The sequence below is a fragment of the Clarias gariepinus genome, chromosome 11, assembly GCF_024256425.1.
Source record: "Clarias gariepinus isolate MV-2021 ecotype Netherlands chromosome 11, CGAR_prim_01v2, whole genome shotgun sequence".
Lineage (NCBI taxonomy): Eukaryota > Metazoa > Chordata > Actinopteri > Siluriformes > Clariidae > Clarias > Clarias gariepinus.
In genome coordinates, this window is record NC_071110.1 from 20,942,369 (window position 1) to 20,957,687 (window position 15,319).

The following is a 15,319-nucleotide window of genomic DNA, read 5'->3' on the forward strand; positions in this document are numbered from 1 at the left end:
TTTATAATTTTGGTTAATTCCCATTAAAAATAATGGGGTAATAAGCTAATGGCTTTATACTTTGATGGTAATCATGTAATCATCAAAACAGGTGTTGGTTGTTGCATTGACTTTTGAAAAAAAAAAGTTTACACGTCTGTCAAAAAAAAAAAAAAAAAACCTGTACGTCTTTCATCATCCTCAAGAATCTGGTCTGCAGAAACTGTAGTATTCAGATAGCAGTCATGGGTAAGGCTTCAGCACAGCTGTTGATGACATATTCATGATCTCCTCATGCCCACAAGAGGTTGCATTTGCCACCAAATCTGCCTGCACACCTACACCATCTGGCTAAAGAAGAAATCACAACTTTAGAAGGGTAAAATTATTGACCTGGATCGAGCAAAGAAAACAACTAACAAGATATGAAGATTTGCTAGAACTATGTGAATAACTGTTCAGTGCATTGCTAAAACCTGGAAGGAAAGGGCGGACCAGTCAACTTCATGGAAAGAATGTGATCAGGAAAAAACACTAATGGAGATCATTTAAAATCTTTAGGAGTCGGCGGACCCATTTTTTTCTGGTAAGCGTGAAAATAATTTAAAATGTGTATGAAAAAGAAAATCATTTTTTTATCAAACACATAAGTATCATACAACATTTTAATCTGTAAAGGACCTACTTTTATTTACAGACACAGTATCTACAAAACATTGTGCTTTTGTAAAATAAAGGAAAAAAAGTCTCAGTTTTCGCGAAATATTACGCGATTATAAATATATGCAATATATAGAAAGCTTAAAGGGTTTACGTTTAAAGTTGCAACGAAAACATTCTCAGTTTATGTAATCCATATAAAACCAAGGAGAGCCACAGAATTTTAATGGTAATCTACATACAAGGCCACGCCCCCGGAGACGAGTGTTATACTCTAAAATGCCCCCCTGCCACGGATTGCCCCCCCCCCTACATAATCTCTTTCAAATACTTTATTAGAACATAAATTCATAGGTTTATGGTTTACAACTTAGAAATTACACCAAACGAATTTGATTATAAAATAAGTAATATAAAAAAAAAATTTCATATTGCTTATTTTATAATAAAAATCGTTTTTATAAATAAAATACGCTATATAAATAAAATTGAATTGAATTGAATTGAATTACATGACTACCCACTTTAAAATAAATGTGCCATAAAATAAACGTTATTTAAGGAATTTGTATTAATCGTCTCGATTGCTGTCACGTGCCTAGAGTTAATCATAATAGTATTAATATATTTGATAATAATAAACCTATGAATGTATGTCCTAATATAATATTTGATAGAAATTATGCGGGGGGGCAATCCGTGGCATTTTAGCGCATAACAGCTCCTAGTGGCTAATCTAATGCCTTATGGAGCTTACAGATGTTTGTGAATGTTTTAATGTATTTCACCCCATTTTGGATAGCTTTAGATTACGATAGCTAATATATACATATGTGGCTCAGTTTTTGCTTAACTTATGACATTGCTATCGTTATTGCTACCTTATGTAGCTAAGAGATGTACATAAATATCCATATTGTATTGCCCAGAGTAGTCTTGGAGAGTGATTTGTTCATTTTCTACTGGGCGCCCATGCACAAAGCATCACAAAAGGAAACAGTTTGTGCTTTTGTCACGTGATTCCCATAGACGCTATGCTGCACTGTAATATAATTAATGGAACTATAGCCAAAGTTTTTTTCTGATCAAAAGAACGAAATGAACTAAATGACTCAAAAAAGTTTTGTTCATTTTCAAAGACATTCAAAGAAACAAGTTAATAAAATGATTCAAACTTCCCATCACTAATGTCTAGGGTGTAAATGTTTGAGATGCACTACATGGTCCATGGCCCATCAACAGATATTTGTCTGGCCTATTGCCCATCAACAAATACAGAAGAACACAAAGATATACACAATTTGTACTGTACACAATTTGACAGTTGTTATCTTTGGCCTTTTTTAAAAACTCAAATTGAATTATAGCAGCAATGTGTAGTATTACAGTATGTTTCTTTTGAAGGTGTGATGTGAACGTCACAGAGGTGTATATTTTTCATGTTGAAGTGTGTATACATTTTTTGGGGGCCCTTTCTGTATATATTGTGCGCACTAATTGTACGCTCTAGGCTAACAATGTTTTATTTATTTGTTTTAGGAATGTGTCTGCATCACAAGCCAAAGTCCTACGGCAGAACCTCAGGACCTTTCCTTCCCTCCTTTAGCAGAATTTTCCAACTTGTCATCTGACGAGATTCAACAGATCATCTCGTCATCTAACCCCACCACCTGTTCATTAGACCCAATCCCTTCCACAATGCTCCAGGCCATCTCACGAGACCTCCTTCCCTTCACCACAGCCATCATCAACCAATCCATATCATCTGGTCATGTTCCTGCCGCTTTTAAGAAGGCAAGGGTTATTCCCATCCTCAAGAAACCCTGCCTGGACCCATCAGAAGTTAACAACTATCGCCCGGTATCACTGCTCTCTTTTATTTCCAAAATTCTTGAAAGAACGGTTTATAATCAAATGTCTCTTTATCTCTCACAGAACAACCTTAATGACCCAAACCAATCTGGATTCAAAGTGGCACATTCCACAGAGACTGCCCTTCTGTCAGTCACTGAGAAGCTCCATGCTGCTAGATCTGCTAAACTTTCATCTGTCCTCATCCTCCTGGACCTGTCAGCTGCATTTGACACCGTGAACCACAAGATTCTATTATCTATCCTTACAAGCCTTGGAATTTGTGGAACAGCGTGGCAATGGTTTGCTTCTTACCTTAAAGATAGGTCATATGAGGTAACATGGAGGGGATCTACATCTGCCCCACGTAGACTCTCTACTGGTGTCCCGCAGGGCTCAGTACTTGGTCCTCTTCTGTTCTCCCTCTATACCCGGTCTCTTGGTAAGGTCATATCATCGCATGGATTCTCATACCACTGTTATGCAGACGACACCCAACTTGTCCTCTCCTTTCCTCCCTCTGACACCCAGGTTTCCACCCGGATCTCAGCATGTCTGGCAGACATCTCATTTTGGATGGCTGCTCATCAGCTGAAGCTCAATCTCAGTAAAACCGAACTGTTGTTTATCCCTTGTGACTCATCTCCAGGTCAAGACCTTGTGATATCCATGGACAACAACCAAATCACTCCCTCAACCACCGCCCGCAATCTTGGGGTAACCGTGGACAATCATCTGTCATTTTCCCCACACATCGCTAACCTTACTCGCTCTTGTCGATTTCTTCTTTACAATATCAGAAGAATTCGCCCATTTCTTTCTTCACAGGCTACTCAGGTGCTTGTTCAGTCCCTTGTTATTTCAAGACTGGACTACTGCAACTCACTCCTGGCAGGCCTGCCTCTGTCCACGATTCGTCCTCTGCAACTGATCCAGAATGCAGCAGCACGACTCGTTTTTAACCTTCCCAAGTTCTCCCACACCACCCCACTCCTCCGCTCCCTGCACTGGCTTCCTGTAGCTGCCCGCATCAAATTCAAAACACTGATGCTTGCCTACAAAGCCAAAAATGGCCCAGCACCCACTTACCTCTCTGCGCTAATTACACCACGCACTGCACCACGTTGCCTCCGATCCTCCAGCACTGCTCGCCTCATCCCACCATCTCTCAGGGATCGAGGGCGGCATTCATCCAGGCTCTTTTCTGTTCTGGCACCTAGATGGTGGAATGAACTTCCTCTAGATGTCCGTACATCAGAGACTTTGACTATCTTTAAACGACGACTCAAGACGCATCTGTTTCTCCAGTACTTGGACTAACCCCCCTCCCCCCGAAAAAAAAAAAAAAAAAAAAACCTCAGTTGTGTTGGACTAATGGTACTTAGTTATTAACCTAGTTAACCCAGTGTAAGTATGTATCCAATGTTGTAAACATTAAAGCACTTTTTGTAAGTCGCTCTGGATAAGAGCGTCTGCCAAATGCCTAAATGTAAATGTAAATGTATCACCCTTGCCTTCACCAGCATCCATGCAGGTGTTGTTCAGTTTTGAGTGCAATCGAGTATTATACTGAGTAAGTGCACATATATGTATGTATGTATATATCTACATATATGCTCTTGATTTATTTATTAATTTTTTTATAATAGTTGTGAGCAAAAAAGCTAAGGCAAGCAAGCAAGATGCAGACAATGTCAGGGAAAACGCAGACTGATGATGACATGGTTCCACAGCGATTCCTGCCCGCACAGAAACCTGGACCACAACTGGTGTCTCCTGTCTCACATTCTACTATAAGTCTAATCAAACTGTTTTTTCAAAGAGCGCTGTGTAGACTCTGTGCCACAACATCAATGCTCAGGCTGCCAAGGCAACTGTGAAGGGACCCAAATATAGATGGACAGATGTCAGCTCTCACCGAGATGTACTGCTACATTGGAATAATATTTTACATGGCCATGGTGAAGTTGCCCTCCATCACACACTACTAGAGACAGAGCAGTATTTTGACAATGCCCTTTGCTGTATGTCAAGGGACAGATACCGAATGATCTCTTGGAATGTGGGCTTGAGTCACCCAGATGCAGACAAGGAGAGTGTCAAGAAGAGAGGCACACCCAAACATGATCATCTGTTTAGGATTAGATCTCTTATGGACATATCTGTCATGCTTGCAAAGCTAGTTATTATCTTAGAAGAAATATTGCTGTGGATAAGAAAATAGTGGCATGCAAAGCAAACACAGGTCATGATGATGACAAAGACAAGCCAACTAGGTGGGGCTTCAAGTTCTTTGTTCTTACTTATTGCTCACACAGGGAAAAACAACTTAATTTGTCAGGTGGATCCGGGATGGACCTCTTGTATTTGTAAAGTGGATGGACACACAAGAAGGTTCTGTTTTTTCTACCATCCATTCTGCTTATACAGGAGACACCTGTGACTACATACAACCAGAGCATGGGGGATGTTGACCTGTTTCATCAGCTGTTACAATACTACACTGCACAGCACAAAACAATAAAGTGGTACAGAAAGATTTGACTGTAGAAACCATACACCCATTATATCTTGGACTGTTCCTGTTTCCAACATTTTGCTTTGAATGTCTGTTTTTGCTTTTTTTTTTTATCTTGCACTGTGTTACCTTGAATATCTATTTTAGTTTTACCCAGAATATCTGTATTGCCCAGTTTTTTGTATCCTATACGTTTTTTTTGCAACATTTTACCCTGAATGTCAATAGTCCAGTCTGGAGGTCATGAATGCATAGCTTTTCTGCATCAAATGCAGATAAGATGTTCCTAAGCTTGGCAATATTTCTAAGGTGGAAAAAGCCTGTTTTTGTGATATTGGAGATATGATTTTCAAAAGATAATTTACTGTCTAATATTACGTCTGGTCTCTCACTGTCGAGCTGGTAGTAATAGTACATCCTTCTAAACGCAGGCTGAATTGTGAGAACTGTTGTGTACTGATTTTTGGGCCACTAAATAATATCTCTGTCTTATCTGAATTTAGTAATCGATCAGTCAGGTATAATCTAAACCATTTTAATTACTGTTCCTAAATACCTATGTGATTTTGTAAGTGATCTATGAGAATATTATGATCTATGGTGTCGAATGCAGCACTAAGATCAAGTAAGACTAGTATTGAGATGCAGCCTTGGTCCGAAGCTAAAAACAACTTATTTGCAATTTTAACTTGTGCAGTTTCTGTACTATGATGGGGCCTGAAACCTGACTGAAATTCCTCAAGGGTATTGTTTTCCTGCAAGAATGTGCATATTTGAGCTGATACTACCTTTTCTAATATTTTTTATATAAACGGAAGGTTTGAAATCGGTCTGTAATTTGTTATTTCATTCGGGTCTAAATTAGATTTTTTTAAGAAGAGGCTTAATAACTCCCAACTTCAATGAAGAATGAATAATGTTTAGAAGTGGCTCTCCATTCGTATGCATTACTTCTCTTAAAAATCTGCAATTTTGATGAAACACGCAATTCAAAAAACTTCTAATTTAGATTTTCTCCACTTTCGCTCGAGGTTACGGGTTGCTCTCTTTAGGGCGCGTGTATGATTATTGTACTATGGTGCAAGTGTTTTATCTCTAACTTTTTTTAACCTAATGGGAGTAACAGTGTCTAATGTACTGGTGAAAATAGTGCCCATGCTATTAGTTACTTCATCTAGTATCTGCATTTAGGGGTCTATTAAGAAATTGGGACAGATCTGGCAGATTACTTGTGAATCTGTCTTTAGTAGTCGGATTCATATTTCTACCAAATCGATAACGTGGGGAGACACAGCTAATCTGTTTTACAAGTGGAGTATATATCAGGAGGTGATAATCTGTGATATCATCACTTTGAGGTAAAATCTCTATATTAGAGACATCTATGCCATGGGATATAATTAAATCTAGCGCATGATTAAAGTTGTTCTATTTATATAGAGTAACAGTGAGTACATCATTGTAGATAGTTGCAACACCACCACCGCGACCAGTTAGACGGGGCTCGTGCCTATAAAAATATCCTGGCGGAGTAGACTCATTCAGACCAATATATTCATTTGGTCTAAGCCAGGTTTTGGTGAGGCAGAGTGCATCAAGGCAATAATCTGAGATAATTTCATTCACTATAAGTGCCTTAGGCGCAAGGGATCTGATGTTGAGAAGTCCAAACTTTAGAGATAGATTTTGTTTACCTATTTGGCCTTTTTCTGGTTTTCTGGTTATTAGATTGTTTCGAGTGAATTTAACAAATTTATTCTTTTTTCTCACTATTCAGGGAACAGGCACAATTTTTATAGGACAAGCTGTGCGCATCTATCAGTATGGTGAGCTGCAATGTGGCTAATATGACTGGAATCTAAGGTTGACTTACCGCCAATCAGATGGTGGAGAGCATTCCAGATACGATGATCAGGAAAGACCATGGAAATAGAAGGTCTGTCCGAACTTTTGACTGGTGGTGTACGCGGACAGAAGACCATCTCGTCCGCATTTCCAGTGTTCCTAGAACTGCTCCAGATTCTAAGTGAGTGACTGAGAGGACTAAAATGTCCCTGCACCCCATGCAATGTGTATCTTCGTCCCAATTTCCTGAAATCTGTTCCAAGATGACAACATGTCTGTGCACAAGACAAGCTTCATGACACATTATGTGCCATGGTAGGAGTGGAAGATCTCAATTCCACCTTATATGCCCCTGTGTATCTTTAAGATACACAGAGTAGTTTTTCCATGTTCGAATCACTAGATCATTTTTACTATATCCACAGTTATGTATGCTATGTAAATACTGGGTGATTACTGGTGACGTAGCAACATCTGCCAACCTTTCCATCAGGCTTTAGCTACTTTCCATTGAAAATAATTGGGAAAATCTATTACATCTATAAGCAAAACAGAAAGGGGCAAATATTCTGGAATTTCTCTGCACACATATGAACTCAGCAACCATAGGCAATTTATACGCATTGAAGGAAAAGCTCCTGGACGGTAGTGATTTGGATTAGACAGAAAAGAATTCTTGAGCATAGGGTGAATAAGTTAAATATTTTTGTGCTGTTCTGGTTGTAACTTAAAGCCTGCGGAACCACAGAATTTCCTAAAAGTCATGTGTTAGAATTTGTTATTTCTATCCTCTTGCTCTCTACCTCATAGATCTGATATTAACGTGTTAAATCTTTCCTGCTGCGTGTGAACGCTCCCACGCTTGCTTTTCCATTCTCTCTATATGTCTCTCTCTATCTCTCTCTATATCTCTCTAGCTCTTCATGTCTCCTTCCCCCTCTCCCCCTAACTCGAGCCTACACCTTGTGATTCGTCTCTGGACAAACACCTCTCTATTTTCCTCTCCTTTGATTCTTCAGGATCTCACCAGGGCATTTACAAAGGTTCATGTTCTGTGTAGTAACATATGTCGATGGCACAGGCGTTTGGTCAAACATATAAAAACCCTATCTTTTGCTGTTAATAAACAGAGACCTTTCTGACAGACAACGTGTGTGTGTGTTTGACTGAGTCTCTCCTGGCACCAGAAAAGCTTACAGAAGCACAGCGGACAGACCGAGCAACTCGCTTCTTCTACTACGGCAACTTGAAAAACTTTACATCATGTTTATCTCCTAAATTGCAGCAAGATGATTTAATGGGTACAGGGTGTGTGTCTAAAGCAAATAACCTATTTTAGGACAATTTTTTATTATGCAGCCTTGTCAACTTCTGATTAACTGCTTTGCTTAGTCTTTATGGCCCTATTGTGGTAATTTACTGTTTATTTTTGTGATCAGGAGTCTCTTTGATGTGGGTAATGATACAGTGTCACTGTGGTATCGCCCTTCTGTTTACACCATTTTAGCTCTGATGTTCCTATTTGTATATATTGTATTTGTGGGTGCAAATGGAACTCACAGTACCTGCCTTATTGCATGCTTAATGTTTATTCTAACTAACAGGGCTGACTTTCATTAGCTGAGCGCTTGCAGGCCGTGTGTGCTGGGATGGAGCAGAACGCTGTGGCTGTGGGGAAAAAAGATAGATATGGTTACTGAAAGTTTAGTTTCCTAGGTCCTGTACAGCCTACCGTTAGCTAAGCTCACCTCAGTAATGTCAGGGTGCCCCAGTATAACTCACTTCCTCACTCATCGTTTATGTTGCGAGTGGCATGGAGCCCATCCCAGGGCACGAGGTGGGGTACACTCTGGACAGGGTGCCAATCCATCTCACACACATACACACACACACACACACACACTACGGGCAATTTGAGAACCCTAATTAGCCTAACCTGCATGTCTTTGGACTGTGAAAGGAAACCGGAGTACCCAGAGGAAACCCAAGAAGCACAGATCATCTGCATTTAGGGGTCTATTAAGAAATTGGGACAGATCTGGCAGATTACTTGTGAATCTGTCTTTAGTAGTCGGATTCATATTTCTACCAAATCGATAACGTGGGGAGACACAGCTAATCTGTTTTACAAGTGGAGTATATATCAGGAGGTGATAATCTGTGATATCATCACTTTGAGATAAAATCTCTATATTAGAGACATCTATACCATGGGATATAATTAAATCTAGCGCATGATTAAAGTTGTTCTATTTATATATTTTTTTAAAATAGGCCTTGTTTTCTGAGTAACAGTGAGTACATCATTGTAGATAGTTGCAACACCACCACCGCGACCAGTTAGACGGGGCTTATAAAAATATCCTGACGGAGTAGACTCATTCAGACCAATATATTCATTTGGTCTAAGCCAGGTTTTGGTGAGGCAGAGTGCATCAAGGCAATAATCTGAGATAATTTCATTCACTATAAGTGCCTTAGGCGCAAGGGATCTGATGTTGAGAAGTCCAAACTTTAGAGATAGATTTTGTTTACCTATTTGGCCTTTTTCTGGTTTTCTGGTTATTAGATTGTTTCGAGTGAATTTAACAAATTTATTCTTTTTTCTCACTATTCAGGGAACAGGCACAATTTTTATAGGACAAGCTGTGCGCATCTATCAGTATGGTGAGCTGCAATGTGGCTAATATGACTGGAATCTAAGGTTGACTTACCGCCAATCAGATGGTGGAGAGCATTCCAGATACGATGATCAGGAAAGACCATGGAAATAGAAGGTCTGTCCGAACTTTTGACTGGTGGTGTACGCGGACAGAAGACCATCTCGTCCGCATTTCCAGTGTTCCTAGAACTGCTCCAGATTCTAAGTGAGTGACTGAGAGGACTAAAATGTCCCTGCACCCCATGCAATGTGTATCTTCGTCCCAATTTCCTAAAATCTGTTCCAAGATGACAACATGTCTGTGCACAAGACAAGCTTCATGACACATTATGTGCCATGGTAGGAGTGGAAGATCTCAATTCCACCTTATATGCCCCTGTGTATCTTTAAGATACACAGAGTAGTTTTTCCATGTTCGAATCACTAGATCATTTTTACTATATCCACAGTTATGTATGCTATGTAAATACTGGGTAATTACTGGTGACGTAGCAACATCTGCCAACCTTTCCATCAGGCTTTAGCTACTTTCCATTGAAAATAATTGGGAAAATCTATTACATCTATAAGCAAAACAGAAAGGGGCAAATATTCTGGAATTTCTCTGCACACATATGAACTCAGCAACCATAGGCAATTTATACGCATTGAAGGAAAAGCTCCTGGACGGTAGTGATTTGGATTAGACAGAAAAGAATTCTTGAGCATAGGGTGAATAAGTTAAATATTTTTGTGCTGTTCTGGTTGTAACTTAAAGCCTGCGGAACCACAGAATTTCCTGAAAGTCATGTGTTAGAATTTGTTATTTCTATCCTCTTGCTCTCTACCTCATAGATCTGATATTAACGTGTTAAATCTTTCCTGCTGCGTGTGAACGCTCCCACGCTTGCTTTTCCATTCTCTCTATATGTCTCTCTCTATCTCTCTCTATATCTCTCTAGCTCTTCATGTCTCCTTCCCCCTCTCCCCCTAACTCGAGCCTACACCTTGTGATTCGTCTCTGGACAAACACCTCTCTATTTTCCTCTCCTTTGATTCTTCAGGATCTCACCAGGGCATTTACAAAGGTTCATGTTCTGTGTAGTAACATATGTCGATGGCACAGGCGTTTGGTCAAACATATAAAAACCCTATCTTTTGCTGTTAATAAACAGAGACCTTTCTGACAGACAACGTGTGTGTGTGTTTGACTGAGTCTCTCCTGGCACCAGAAAAGCTTACAGAAGCACAGCGGACAGACCGAGCAACTCGCTTCTTCTACTACGGCAACTTGAAAAACTTTACATCATGTTTATCTCCTAAATTGCAGCAAGATGATTTAATGGGTACAGGGTGTGTGTCTAAAGCAAATAACCTATTTTAGGACAATTTTTTATTATGCAGCCTTGTCAACTTCTGATTAACTGCTTTGCTTAGTCTTTATGGCCCTATTGTGGTAATTTACTGTTTATTTTTGTGATCAGGAGTCTCTTTGATGTGGGTAATGATACAGTGTCACTGTGGTATCGCCCTTCTGTTTACACCATTTTAGCTCTGATGTTCCTATTTGTATATATTGTATTTGTGGGTGCAAATGGAACTCACAGTACCTGCCTTATTGCATGCTTAATGTTTATTCTAACTAACAGGGCTGACTTTCATTAGCTGAGCGCTTGCAGGCCGTGTGTGCTGGGATGGAGCAGAACGCTGTGGCTGTGGGGAAAAAAGATAGATATGGTTACTGAAAGTTTAGTTTCCTAGGTCCTGTACAGCCTACCGTTAGCTAAGCTCACCTCAGTAATGTCAGGGTGCCCCAGTATAACTCACTTCCTCACTCATCGTTTATGTTGCGAGTGGCATGGAGCCCATCCCAGGGCACGAGGTGGGGTACACTCTGGACAGGGTGCCAATCCATCTCACACACATACACACACACACACACACACACTACGGGCAATTTGAGAACCCTAATTAGCCTAACCTGCATGTCTTTGGACTGTGAAAGGAAACCGGAGTACCCAGAGGAAACCCAAGAAGCACAGATCATCTGCATTTAGGGGTCTATTAAGAAATTGGGACAGATCTGGCAGATTACTTGTGAATCTGTCTTTAGTAGTCGGATTCATATTTCTACCAAATCGATAACGTGGGGAGACACAGCTAATCTGTTTTACAAGTGGAGTATATATCAGGAGGTGATAATCTGTGATATCATCACTTTGAGATAAAATCTCTATATTAGAGACATCTATACCATGGGATATAATTAAATCTAGCGCATGATTAAAGTTGTTCTATTTATATATTTTTTTAAAATAGGCCTTGTTTTCTGAGTAACAGTGAGTACATCATTGTAGATAGTTGCAACACCACCACCGCGACCAGTTAGACGGGGCTTATAAAAATATCCTGACGGAGTAGACTCATTCAGACCAATATATTCATTTGGTCTAAGCCAGGTTTTGGTGAGGCAGAGTGCATCAAGGCAATAATCTGAGATAATTTCATTCACTATAAGTGCCTTAGGCGCAAGGGATCTGATGTTGAGAAGTCCAAACTTTAGAGATAGATTTTGTTTACCTATTTGGCCTTTTTCTGGTTTTCTGGTTATTAGATTGTTTCGAGTGAATTTAACAAATTTATTCTTTTTTCTCACTATTCAGGGAACAGGCACAATTTTTATAGGACAAGCTGTGCGCATCTATCAGTATGGTGAGCTGCAATGTGGCTAATATGACTGGAATCTAAGGTTGACTTACCGCCAATCAGATGGTGGAGAGCATTCCAGATACGATGATCAGGAAAGACCATGGAAATAGAAGGTCTGTCCGAACTTTTGACTGGTGGTGTACGCGGACAGAAGACCATCTCGTCCGCATTTCCAGTGTTCCTAGAACTGCTCCAGATTCTAAGTGAGTGACTGAGAGGACTAAAATGTCCCTGCACCCCATGCAATGTGTATCTTCGTCCCAATTTCCTGAAATCTGTTCCAAGATGACAACATGTCTGTGCACAAGACAAGCTTCATGACACATTATGTGCCATGGTAGGAGTGGAAGATCTCAATTCCACCTTATATGCCCCTGTGTATCTTTAAGATACACAGAGTAGTTTTTCCATGTTCGAATCACTAGATCATTTTTACTATATCCACAGTTATGTATGCTATGTAAATACTGGGTGATTACTGGTGACGTAGCAACATCTGCCAACCTTTCCATCAGGCTTTAGCTACTTTCCATTGAAAATAATTGGGAAAATCTATTACATCTATAAGCAAAACAGAAAGGGGCAAATATTCTGGAATTTCTCTGCACACATATGAACTCAGCAACCATAGGCAATTTATACGCATTGAAGGAAAAGCTCCTGGACGGTAGTGATTTGGATTAGACAGAAAAGAATTCTTGAGCATAGGGTGAATAAGTTAAATATTTTTGTGCTGTTCTGGTTGTAACTTAAAGCCTGCGGAACCACAGAATTTCCTGAAAGTCATGTGTTAGAATTTGTTATTTCTATCCTCTTGCTCTCTACCTCATAGATCTGATATTAACGTGTTAAATCTTTCCTGCTGCGTGTGAACGCTCCCACGCTTGCTTTTCCATTCTCTCTATATGTCTCTCTCTATCTCTCTCTATATCTCTCTAGCTCTTCATGTCTCCTTCCCCCTCTCCCCCTAACTCGAGCCTACACCTTGTGATTCGTCTCTGGACAAACACCTCTCTATTTTCCTCTCCTTTGATTCTTCAGGATCTCACCAGGGCATTTACAAAGGTTCATGTTCTGTGTAGTAACATATGTCGATGGCACAGGCGTTTGGTCAAACATATAAAAACCCTATCTTTTGCTGTTAATAAACAGAGACCTTTCTGACAGACAACGTGTGTGTGTGTTTGACTGAGTCTCTCCTGGCACCAGAAAAGCTTACAGAAGCACAGCGGACAGACCGAGCAACTCGCTTCTTCTACTACGGCAACTTGAAAAACTTTACATCATGTTTATCTCCTAAATTGCAGCAAGATGATTTAATGGGTACAGGGTGTGTGTCTAAAGCAAATAACCTATTTTAGGACAATTTTTTATTATGCAGCCTTGTCAACTTCTGATTAACTGCTTTGCTTAGTCTTTATGGCCCTATTGTGGTAATTTCCTGTTTATTTTTGTGATCAGGAGTCTCTTTGATGTGGGTAATGATACAGTGTCACTGTGGTATCGCCCTTCTGTTTACACCATTTTAGCTCTGATGTTCCTATTTGTATATATTGTATTTGTGGGTGCAAATGGAACTCACAGTACCTGCCTTATTGCATGCTTAATGTTTATTCTAACTAACAGGGCTGACTTTCATTAGCTGAGCGCTTGCAGACCGTGTGTGCTGGGATGGAGCAGAACGCTGTGGCTGTGGGGAAAAAAGATAGATATGGTTACTGAAAGTTTAGTTTCCTAGGTCCTGTACAGCCTACCGTTAGCTAAGCTCACCTCAGTAATGTCAGGGTGCCCCAGTATAACTCACTTCCTCACTCATCGTTTATGTTGCGAGTGGCATGGAGCCCATCCCAGGGCACGAGGTGGGGTACACTCTGGACAGGGTGCCAATCCATCTCACACACATACACACACACACACACACACACTACGGGCAATTTGAGAACCCTAATTAGCCTAACCTGCATGTCTTTGGACTGTGAAAGGAAACCGGAGTACCCAGAGGAAACCCAAGAAGCACAGATCATCTGCATTTAGGGGTCTATTAAGAAATTGGGACAGATCTGGCAGATTACTTGTGAATCTGTCTTTAGTAGTCGGATTCATATTTCTACCAAATCGATAACGTGGGGAGACACAGCTAATCTGTTTTACAAGTGGAGTATATATCAGGAGGTGATAATCTGTGATATCATCACTTTGAGATAAAATCTCTATATTAGAGACATCTATACCATGGGATATAATTAAATCTAGCGCATGATTAAAGTTGTTCTATTTATATATTTTTTTAAAATAGGCCTTGTTTTCTGAGTAACAGTGAGTACATCATTGTAGATAGTTGCAACACCACCACCGCGACCAGTTAGACGGGGCTTATAAAAATATCCTGACGGAGTAGACTCATTCAGACCAATATATTCATTTGGTCTAAGCCAGGTTTTGGTGAGGCAGAGTGCATCAAGGCAATAATCTGAGATAATTTCATTCACTATAAGTGCCTTAGGCGCAAGGGATCTGATGTTGAGAAGTCCAAACTTTAGAGATAGATTTTGTTTACCTATTTGGCCTTTTTCTGGTTTTCTGGTTATTAGATTGTTTCGAGTGAATTTAACAAATTTATTCTTTTTTCTCACTATTCAGGGAACAGGCACAATTTTTATAGGACAAGCTGTGCTTGTATTGTGGTAATTTCCTGTTTATTTTTGTGATCAGGAGTCTCTTTGATGTGGGTAATGATACAGTGTCACTGTGGTATCGCCCTTCTGTTTACACCATTTTAGCTCTGATGTTCCTATTTGTATATATTGTAATTGTGGGTGCAAATGGAACTCACAGTACCTGCCTTATTGCATGCTTAATGTTTATTCTAACTAACGGGGCTGACTTTCATTAGCTGAGCGCCTGCAGGCCGTGTGTGCTGGGATGGAGCAGAACGCTGTGGCTGTGGAGAAAAAAGATAGATATGGTTACTGAAAGTTTAGTTTCCTAGGTCCTGTACAGCCTACCGTTAGCTAAGCTCACCTCAGTAATGTCAGGGTGCCCCAGTATAACTCACTTCCTCACTCATCGTTTATGTTGCGAGTGGCATGGAGCCCATCCCAGGGCACGAGGTGGGG